Genomic DNA, 11,560 nt, shown 5'->3' on the forward strand with positions numbered 1-11,560 from the left:
CTGGCACATGCCAAGTACTGTGCTAGGCTGCGGGGACAGAGAAGAGGAAAGAAAGAAAGGCATGGCCCTTGCTCTTGAGGGATGTAGTGCAGGAGGAAACACAACCGAAAGATCATGTTGCAGTATCAAAGCAAAAGTCACCTGGCTGAGAGGTTCTAAATCCCAAAGGCCTGGGTTCTAGCTTTGCCTCCAACCTCCTTGGGTGCTCTAAGATATTCGGCAAACTGCTCAACCTCCCTCAGCCTCAGCTGTCCCACCTCCCAGTGGGCAGAGGATTAGTCACCCCCTGGAGCCATTTTGAGAACTGGAATGATAAAATATAGCACAGCACAATGCCCGGCACAGACTGATGTCCAGCGAATAAACAGAGGTAGAAACACAGTGTTTCCGCACTGTGGAGGAGGGAGCTGATAACTTCCCCCCAAAAGCTGATCCAGGCCTGTTAAATAAGTTGGGCTTCAGGTGAGATCTTACAGGAAAAGAAGATGTTTATCAGGCACTCTCTCCCAGGTTGGAAAAGCCACTGGAATGAAGCCACAGAGGCATGGAAACACTAAGGGATTTGGGGGGACAGTCCGGGCTTTGGAACTGTTAGGTGCCAATGTGCCCGGGAGAGGTCACGGCAGCTAAAGCTGGAAATATGAGTTAGTGTCTGGAAACACCAGGAGGGCACTGGGCAATTCTGGCAGGAAACTCTCAGAAGCCTATGTGTGTGGTGGACCACGCCACCAGAGGCCAGGTGAGGCAAAGGGGTGTGTGCAGAGGCAGAGACGAGCCTCTCCCATACGAGGAGGTGGCCGCGATGATCCACAGAGTGATGGAATGAGGTCATGGTGGTGGAAGAACAGGCTTGGCAGATGTGGGGTCTTGGAAGAGCAGCAGCAGGAGGATACAGAAGATGGGGACCAGGAGTCTGTCATTCAGGCCTGGGAATACAGGGAAAGGACAGAATTGGGGGGGAGGGTGGATATTCAGTAAAGGATATGTTGTGGTTAAGGGGGGGCTTCAGGTGAGACACCCATATGGAAGAGCCAAGAAGGCAGCGGATAAACACATCTAGGGCCCAGAAGCAATGGCTGGGCTGAGTCAGGGATTCAAGAGTCGTGGTGGTTGAGTTAGTTGAAGCCAGGGAGGTATTGAGTGAGGGATGTGGGGACTGAGGATGGAGCCAAGGGACGGGTGGGCTTCCACAGGTGGGAAAGGGAAGAAGATGGAAAGCTCTCACCTAAGACCAAGAAAAATTGGTCAGGGAGTCCCACGACCAGGCGAGAGGGTCCAAGCTGCTCTAAGAGCTGCTCTACCCACTCATGGCCTTTCACCCCAAACCACAAGAGTGAAAAAAACTCCACAATAGCAAGGATTCGGTTTTCTGTTCCATCTACCGCTTTGTACCCAACACCTAGAATCATGCCTGGCACATAGTAGGGACCAGCAACATTTGCCGAATGAATGAAGCTGGAGAAGATGAAACGAGATAGTTCCTGTTGAAATTGACAACCTGGAGGTCACTGGTGGCCTTCGCTGGACAGGTCTTGATGGGGACGGAAGGCTGGCTGCAGCAGGTGAGCAAGTGGGTACGGCAAGAAAGAGAGCTGCCAGTAGAGAAAGCAGGGCTGACCAAGCACACATTTCAAGGACACTGAAGACTTCAACACATTCTTATGTGGAGGAAAAGGAGCCAGTGCAAACTTGAAGATGCAGAAGAGAGGAAAATGATCACTGATGGGCCGGAGGCCCAGAAGATGCAGAAAGAAATATAAATTGCTGTGCAAATAAAATAGGTTATTGTTTCCTTCTGTTTATCCTAGCCTTGTAGGAAGAGCAGAGACTGTGCAGGTAGACGGAATGGGTTTGCATTATCCCTCACCTACCCCACCCCTTACTGGCTGAATCTTGCATGAGATTTAATCTTTCTATGCCTCAGTTTCCTCACCTGAAATCTAAGGATGAAAATTCCTACCTCATATATTGCTGGGAGATCAGATGGGAGAATTTATTTTTAAGATGTCTGGCACATGGAGGCCCATGTCTCTCCCCAAATACCAGCTACCCTTCCCTTCACCATTGCTCAGTCAAGAAGGACATTTGATAGTACTTCCTTGACCTTGTCAGCCAACACCAGGGCATCCTTTTCTCAAATGTTGCTGTTGAATGGAATCGACAGCTCAGGATCCCTGATAGACTTTCCCTACAGAAGGAGGAAGAAGGATGCTAACTACCTCGCCTTCTAAGACTTCAAGCTGCCACCTGAGTGATGAGTGCAAGATACCAATCCTAGCCTAGCCAGGAGGGTCCACTCATGTGACCCTCCATTGCCCCCAACCCTACAATGCCCAAGACCACCACCCAAGAGTCCCAGATCCTAGGTGATAATGAGGAGTTTGGGCTGTGTTCCAGTTTCAGTTTTCACTTCTCAGCTCTGTCGCTTAGCCAGCCACATAACCTTGGACAAGTCCCTTATCTTCCCAGAGCCTCACAACACTCTTACAAAGCAGATTTTATCCTCCCATTTTACCCATGGAGAAATTGAGACTCGAAGAGATAAAATTGTTTACTCAGGGTCTCTCAGTACATCTATATCAGTCTGGGTCCCAGGAGGAAGACAATGGCCAACTGAAACTGAAAAGGCCTGAGGAAAGTTTAATAAAAGGGTTATTTGCAAAGCCTTGAATAGGGCATAGGCGAACGGCAAGGGATATGAATGTACCAGAGAGCAGATAACAATAGGTGCCTTTGCCTGAAGAAAAGATTCCCAGAAACCAAGGATAGAAAAGACTGGGTGGAGAGAACCACCTGTCAGGACCTATGATCTTAGTTGAGGGAGGAAGATGGAGAGTTAAAAACCTTACCTTGCTCCCCTCCCTCCTTCTCATCTCCCACTGGTACTCTCCATGGGATGAACTCACCTAGAAGCAAGGGGCAAGGGAGCCTACTCATGCAGTCCATGCCAGTCAACCTCTCTGGGCAGGGAGAGTGCATCTGGAGAGCAAATGGAAGATTTACAACACATGGAAAACTCTAAAATGGCAGAGTGAGATTTGAATTGGGGCTATCAAGCACTTTCCACTATAATGTCATTTCCTTTAGATTTTTAGTAAATGTTCACTGAATGTTTGAAAATGGATGGATGGATGGATGGATGGATAGATGAGTGGATGGATGATGGACGGATGGATGATAGTTGAGTAGATGGGTGGATGATGGGTGCATGGGTAGGTAGACGGATGGGTGGGTAAATGGGTGGATGAGTGGATGAATGGATGGATTGGTGGGTAGATAGGTGGATGGATGATGAGTGGGCAGATGGGTGGATAGGTGGATGGATGGGCAGATAGATGGGTGGATGAATAGATGAGTGGGTAGGTAGATGGGTGGATGGGTAGATGGGTGGATGGATGGGTGGATGGATGGATAGATGGATAGACGGGTGAATGGGTGGATGAATTGATATGTGGGTAGATGGGTAGATGGAGGGGTGGATAAATTGCTCGATGGGTGGGTGGATGGGTGGGTAGATGGTTGGTTGGGTGGGTGGGTAGATGGCTGATGAATAGACAAATGGATGGGCAGGTGGGTGGATAGGTGGATGGATGATGAATGGGCAGATGGGTGGATGGATGGGTGGATGGGCAGATGGATCAGTGGATAAATGGATGGATGGATGGATGGATGGGTGAATTGGTGGATGAGTGGATGTGTGGTTAGATGGGTGGATGGGTGGATGGGTGGGTGGGTGGATGAGTGGGTAGGTAGATGGGTGGATGGGGGGTGGATGGATGGATGGATGGGTAGATGGGTAGAAGGGTGGGTGGGTGGATGGGTGGGTAGATGGATAGGCAGATGATTGGATAACTCCTATAGACCATTCCTGTGGTTTTAACTAATCTTGTCACCTGACTAGAAATACAAAGCTTGCTAGAAGGTTTATTTCTAAGCCATAAATGGGTTCTAAGAATAAAAGCCGTCTTCTCAGTTTCTAAATCCCTGTAGGAGTTGCTTGTCTCTCTCTGGCCTCTGGCTCATTTTTCCTGCTGCTGCTGGAGCTGCTCCTCTCTCCAAGATTCAAGCCTTGAGTCAGGCTGAACTGCCTGAAGACAAAGCAAAGAGGAGGCAGAGGTCAGAGGGGGCTGCTGCCCTTGCTCCCCCTGGGCTAGAGTGCAAAGCTGAGCTGGCCATCCTCCCTGTTAGTCCAAGGGAGCCACGGGGGTGGAAGGAGGAGGGAAGTGGGAAGGCAGGATGTTCACTATAATTATTTTCATTGATTTGTCTAGTCGGATCCCAAGTGCTGCGAAGCCGTTGTGACATTTAATAAAAATAATTCAAGGTAAAAATACCTCGTCCTCCTTGCTCCCTCCTCCCCCTTCATCAACACCACCCCAGCTTCCATCTCCCCGTCCAGACTCAGGCAGCCTCCTGCCGGCTATTGGGTGGCCCAGACCAACTTCAAAATGAGGCAGGTGAAGGCAAGAACCTACCAATGCAGAAGGAGACAGGGTCCTGCCATCTGCAGGCCTGGGTTTGAGACTCACTGTTACCAGCTGTCTGCTGACCCCAAGCAAGTTGCTGCCCTGTGAGTTTTGCTTGTGCCATCTGGAAGATCAAGAGAAAACCTAAACAGGTGGGGTCTTCTTTTGTGGCCCATGGGCCAGGACCAGACCCTTCTGAGGCAAAGGGACCTGCTTTCCACACAGCTGCCTGCAGATCTTATTCCTACCTGCTAAGTTCATTTCTGATCTCTTGCCTTTCACCGGGGCAAAGGTCCCGTGACCGTCCCCTCCCCCATACCACCATTTCCGGAGGGTCTCCTGGAGGCCATGGTAGTTCATCCTTTCCTTCTTGGTCCTCAATTCATTCTGAAACAAAGAGAATTCAGCCCATTATACAGAGAGGAGAAATGGGGGTGCCAAGTGGTCATTACCTTGTCTTGCCTACTGACTGTATATCTGATCCTTTAACTATATGAACTTGTATCCTGACAACAATTCTGCCCCTGTAGGGATTCTTGAGGAAACTGAGCCTCGGGGAGGTGAAAGCAGCTGCCTCGACAAACAGCTAGGAATTGGCAAAGCTGGACACTGGTGCAGGCGACTGTGACTCTGGAGCCCACAGCTGATCCCACCTGGTCCTGCTGCCTCTCCCATAATGGGTCCAAGACTTCACCTCCCCGCAAGCCTCCTGCCTTCCAGGTAGAAAAGCTCTGCGCCGCGCCCTGACTCAGCAGAGTGAGAGGAGCCGGAGGGACCTGGATTTGGAAAATCTCCTCATTCAGGAAGTCTTCTGAGCGCTGCGGAGCCATCCTGGACTGTCAGGAGGTGTAATCAGGGTGACCTCATAAGCTTCACGGATTCATTAAAGCCTGTGTTCTGGGGTAAATGATTGCTTTCCCCCAGTCTTGCTGAAAAGAAAATCGATAGCCTCCTTGTAGATTTAGAACGGGACAGTTGGCAATTAGAAAACACTTCCCCAGGCAGGCACTGGAGAAAGGGGTCTCATTCCACTTCCCATCCATTCTGGCAGTGACACACAGGCTGTGTCTGCTGGCTTGCAGCAGGCTGGGGAAGTCCTGGGCCAGGGTCCCAGGGACGGGGCGGACGCCTCACCTGGGGCCACATGCTCTGGGTCCCATTGCTGCCCCCGAGGCTTTGTTGGGGCCTTCCTGCTCTCTCCCATGGCCCCACCGCATCCCTGCCCCTGTCAGCTAATGGATTTTTCTCCGTACAGCAAGATTTACTAAACAACTGAACTAGGACGCATTAAGTCTGCGGGTTTGGAGGTTTGTTTTAGAGCAATTCTCGCCCGGAGAGCTGGCCACTGAAATTAAGATGCATTCTTCTCAGCAAATATTGATTTCAACTAGAAGCAAATCCGAGAAGCTCACCGCTCGCTGGACTGGAGTGCTGGCAGCTGCAGTTCGGGCTGTGGGAGATCACCTCACCGCTCCCCACCTGAGGCCGAGCACACGAGAGCGAGGAAGAACACTCAGACCTAAGCAGGAATGGAAAACGGTGCAAAAACGTACCAAACAGAAACGCACTTGGAGCCTTACAGTTGCTCTCGTCTATCACTAGATCAGGAAGACGGCCTTTGTCCCTAGGACAGTGTGGGCAGCCCCGTGTAGGATCCTGTAGGAGACTGAGCTGGCACACACAGCCACAGTGACAGGCACCTGGACTTTCTGTGTCCCTTCCAAAGTGGACCCCAGAACTCCCTTCCTCCAGGAAGCCTTGCTCAACTAACTCATTTTTTCTCTCTACTTCCTCCAATATTATCAGTAACCCAGAAAGGCCACGTCCACGTGTGTCTTTGCCTAGCATTATCCTGCACTGTCTGCATTGCTCCCAGAACCTTCCCAGGAATGGGACCCCATGTATATCTTCAGCGTCTCCCACAGCACCACAGGTCCATGGTGCAGAGAGCTCGGGACGTGTACAGAGGAAATTAGTCCATCTACGATCTCGATTCAGTTCAGGAACCTTCTAGTCGTGGGATCTGGGCAAAAGCTGCTTCACTCTAGGCCTCTGCTTTCTTATTTTGAAAAAACCCAGAGAAGTAGGATTGACTAGATGGCCTTGGAGAATTTTCACAGCTACTAAAAATAGATCAGAGGTGCTGTGGTTCTTAGTTCTGGGTAATACCCCACCCACCTCCGCACCCCCATCTTCTCAACTTGTGGCAAAGATTTTGGGTGGAACACACTTAAGGAGGGCACGTATTGCATGGAGCACTGGATGTGGTGCATAAACAATGAATTCTGGTACACTGAAAAGAAATTTAAAAAATTAAAAATTAAAAACAAAACAACAATGCCTTCCCCCAGGCCCCTTGGGCAAGGGATCAAAGTTGTTAGGATGCCTGACAGTGTCACACGAATGAAAGAGGCAACAACTTTAGTAAAGGGGCATTTGGACACCTCACTGAAGAAGATCTAGGGATGGCAAATAAGCATGTAAAAAGAGATTCCACATCATTGGTCCTGTGCCAAAATACACCTCCTAGCAGGGCTAAGAAAATGTTTCAAACCGACGGTGCAAATGCTGACGAGGATTGGAACATTCCTACGAGATGGACAGCCCCACTGCAGACATCCTGGCCGTTTCTTATCAAGTTACACATACATTATCACATGACCTAGGAATCCTACATTTGGGTATTTGCTCAAGAAAAAGAAAACTTCTGTTCACGCAGAAATCTACATAGGAATGTATAGAGCTACTTTGTAAGTTCATTGCCAAAACCTGGAAACAATGCGAATGACCTTCCTCAAGCTTCCTCGGGTGAATGGATAAAGGAAGTGTGGTGTATTCAAGCCAGTGGACTACTACTCAGCAATGAAAAACGATGAGCCTTCTGATAGAGGCAAGGAGGCCACAGAGGAACCTCAAATGCATTTTGCTAAGTGAGAGGAGCCTGGACTAAAAGGCTGTGTGCTGTATGCCTCCATTTCTTTCTTTTTTTCTTTTTTCTTTTAAGTTTTTATTCATTTATTCGACAGAGAGAGAGCACAAGCAGGGGGAAAGGGGGCAGAGGGACGACCAGGCTCCCCACTGAGCAGGAAGCCCGATGCAGGGATCGATCCCAGGACCCCGAGATCACGACCTGAGTCCAAGGCAGACATTGAACCAACTGAGCCACCCAGGAGCCCCTGCATGCTTCCATTTCTATGACTTTCTGGCAAAGGCACTACAGGCATGGATCACCTGTCAGTGATTGCCAAGCAGAGGTTCATGGGGAGAGGCTGACTACAGGAGGACAACACATGGGAATCTGGGGAGTGACTAAACTCTTCTGTGTCACCATTGTGGTAACAGAGACGTGACACTTTGCACTTGTCGAAACTCGTACAATCGTACGCTACAAAGAGCAAAATTTTCTGTGTGTGAATTTAGAAATGTATTTTAGTAAATGAAAACAAAAAGCCAAAGAGAAACTGTGAACACGGCCATGTTGACAGATTCTGTTAAAATAGTGGCCTCAAGCTGGCCCGGTCAGACCATCCTGCTCTAGATCCCACCGCCCCTTCCCTCCATCCTTGCGCATCTCTGGTCTCTGGGTTGGAGAGGGGAGATTTTTCAGGGTGAGCCAAGAAGTGATCAAGCCCGCCTCCTCTCCCCTTCAGCTACTTTCATCTCCCCTTGATGCGGTCTTTGGTGGTCAGGCTGAAGCAGGTGGGTCTCCGCAGGGATGGAGAATCCCGCTGGGACAGCCTGGGTGTACACGGAGCTGGCTGCTCAGGCGTGGAGGGCAAGGGTCCGGGTTTCCTTCTACTTTTTCCCACCTGCAATCCGGGGCAGAGAGGCAGACACCGGTTTAGGGCAGAAGCGCAGAGAGGTGTAGAGGTAAAGGAAATCCCCTCTAAACTCCCATGGTGGAGGAGGAGGAGAGGAAAGAGGGGACGGAGATGCTCGCATGCGTGTTCACCCGCCAGCCTGATCAGCCCATTCATTCCATCTTTCCATGGACTTGTTACGTGATCTTAAGCGACTTGCCCTTTGCTGGTTAAGGTAGGTTGTAGCTTCAGCTGGCTTCTCCATCTGTAAAAATGGAAAAATAAGAGTACCTTCCAAACCTCAGAAAGTTATTGGGATTATTAAGTGCATTAATATTTATTCATTCGCTGAACAATTATTTTTTGCTCATCTATTAGGTACCTGTCGCTGACTTAGGCGCATGAAAATTCATTTTTTCATGAGGTTCGCAAGGTAGGTACAGAGACAGGGACAGAGAGTAAATCTGTAACCCGGTAGGTGGTTGGATGCTGTGAAGAAAAGGAGCTGGAAACTGACAACCCAAAGGGGCTGTGTTCGCTGGAATGACCAGGGAAGGAGGAGCTAGTGCCTGAGCGGAGACGGGGAGGAACGTGAGCATGGGGAGGGGCAGAGAGCATTGCACACAAAGGGAACAGCATGGGCGAAGACTCTGAGGTTGATGAGCAGGGAGGGGACTGGTGTGTCTCCAGAGAAGGGGAAAGGGTGAAAATGAGCTCGAGAAGTAGTGAGGGGCCCAGGAGGAAAGGTGATAGGGCACCGTCTCCGCTTTATCTTTTATTTAGAGGAAGACAGGAAGACATCGAAAGCTTTCAAGGAGTGGCATGATCTGACTCATGTTTTCAAGGTTCTTTCTAGACAATCTGTGAGGAATAGATGGTAGAGCAGCAGGGGTGAAGGCAGGGAACCCAGTTAGGAAGCTGTTGCCAGAGGAGAGCTGACGGCGGCTCCAACAAATAGAAACACATCTGTCATCCTTAGAACCGAACGTGGCCCCTGCAAAGTGCTCAGTCAATGTTATCTATAATTACCATTGCTAACATCATCAGCTTCTTTTTTTTTTTTTAGATTTTATTTATTTATTTGAGAGTGAGAGAGAGAGAGAGAGCATGAGAAGGGGGAGGGTCCGAGGGAGAAGCAGACTCCCCGCCAAGCAGGGAGCCCAAAGTGGGACTCGATCCTGGGACTCAGGAATCATGACCTGAGCTGAAGGCAGTCGCTCAACCAACTGAGGCACCCAGGTGCCCCATCATCAACTTCTTTTTTTTTTTTAAGATTTTATTTATTTATTTGACAGACAGAGATCACAAGTAGGCAGCGAGGCAGGCAGAGAGAGAGGAAGAAGCAGGCTCCCTGCTGAGCAGAGAGCCTGACGCGGGGCTTGATCCCAGGACCCTGGGATCATGACCTGAGCTGAAGGCAGAGGCTTTAACCCACTGAGCCACCCAGGCGCCCCCCCATCATCAACTTCTTTATAGCCATCAGGAGGAGCAGGTCAGGGAGGCCCCGAAACAGCCCATGTCCCAGCAGGATCAAATGCTAGACCTTCCTGGACCCCACACGGGGCCGTATGAGCTGATGGACCCAAGCCTCTGGGCAAAGATGTCCCACAGTCCTTCGGTCTCTCTCTCAATCTGTTCCCTGAGAAAAGTGGCAGCATTTTTGGACACTCCTTTAGTCTGGGGGCATGGGGATTTGAGAAAGGGGAAAGCAAGAGAGTCTAGTCTGCAGGCTAAGCAGTAAACATCTCTGTATGATCTCCTCACTGCACCCTCAGAATGGATTCAGAAGTAGTTAATCTCCAGTGCTCGGAGGAGAAAGCAGGACTCAGCAAAGCAAATAGCCCAGGCTTTGCAAGTGCCTCCTGGGCCGCAGCTCAGCCTCCCCACGGTGCTTGTATATACAGTCCTTTCCAGGCTTCCAGTCACGACCCAGACCTCAAGTCATGCTTCTGAGAACCAACCGGCTCTGAAATCACTCTTTTTGTTCCTTCATTTACAAAGGCAAGATTTCTTCTTCATTATGGAAATCAGTGGATTAGCAGAAAGTGTCATCTCTCTTGACTACAGATTTTTGCAAACGCAAGAATGATATGCTCTTCCCTGGTAGAATTTTCTAGACTTCTCTCAGGGAGAGCCGCCTACGTGGGCCAAGTAACTTGACCTTCTTGAAGATTTCTGGCTTTTCTGTTCTAAAGGAAGGGGAGGAAGAAAAAAAAAAAGAGGAAAAAACCATCATCAAAGCTTTTCCTACTTGTGAAATATCATGGATAACTATGTCAAAAGGAAATCAAGTATCCTTGGAGAAAAAGGCTAATTCTAAGACTGGCACAGGAAAAAGTACAAGGTAAGCCAGAACATCTTTATACCGGAAACAAGGAAGCTATCAAACATTATCAAAGATTACGGGATTTGTGTCAAAATGACTCGGGAGCCAACTTGAGTAGACTCCCCTGGTCAAAGCTGATGCAATTTAAACACCAATAAAGACAATACACTGCATTAAAATACATCCAAATGTTTAAATCCATGAGTTCATAATGATACTCAAAAAAAAAAAAAATAAACCTCATTGGTCACCCCTGGAGGGTGCCAAGGAAATAAATTTAATCTTCAGAAAACTGAAATAAATGGAAAGAATCAAGCATTTTACCCTGCTTCTCCTTACACAAGTGGTACCACCAGTAACCGAATGCTTAATAAGGAGAAATATAACTTTCTGGAAATATTATGGCTGACAAACAAAGAGTGAGTGACTGCAATATCGTCCTAGAAAAACTAACAGGAACATTGATCTGGGAGACGGTCACTTGACCAAAAGACACCTGGGTATTGACCCTGCCTGAGGAGGAACACGGACACCAAAATAAATCAAAGCTAATCTGATCAAACTTCCCCATCTAACTCACTGACAGTTTACAGGAAATTTAGGGACAGCCAAACCCATTAAATGGCACCATAGCATCCAGCAAATTCAGATTTCGGAAAACTGTGGGACAGAGGACCCAGTTTCTTTGAAAAATAAATTGCAAGAGAAAAAAAATGTATATATTGGATAAGCGGAAATTATAGACTTTGAGACAAAAGAGGACGTATCAATCAATCAATCGAAATATATCGACCTTCTTGGATCCTAATAAAAGAATAAACAAAGGTTTATGAGACAATCAAAGAGCTTTCAAGTGTTATTGGGTATTTGATGAAATTAAGAAATTAATGTTCAGGGTCTTGGGTGTGCATCAATTAGCTCTTGCTACGTAACAAGCCACCCCAACACTAATGGCTTAGATCAATGAC

The sequence above is a fragment of the Martes martes genome (genome assembly GCF_963455335.1).
Source record: "Martes martes genome assembly, chromosome: 16".
Classification (NCBI taxonomy): Eukaryota; Metazoa; Chordata; class Mammalia; order Carnivora; family Mustelidae; genus Martes; species Martes martes.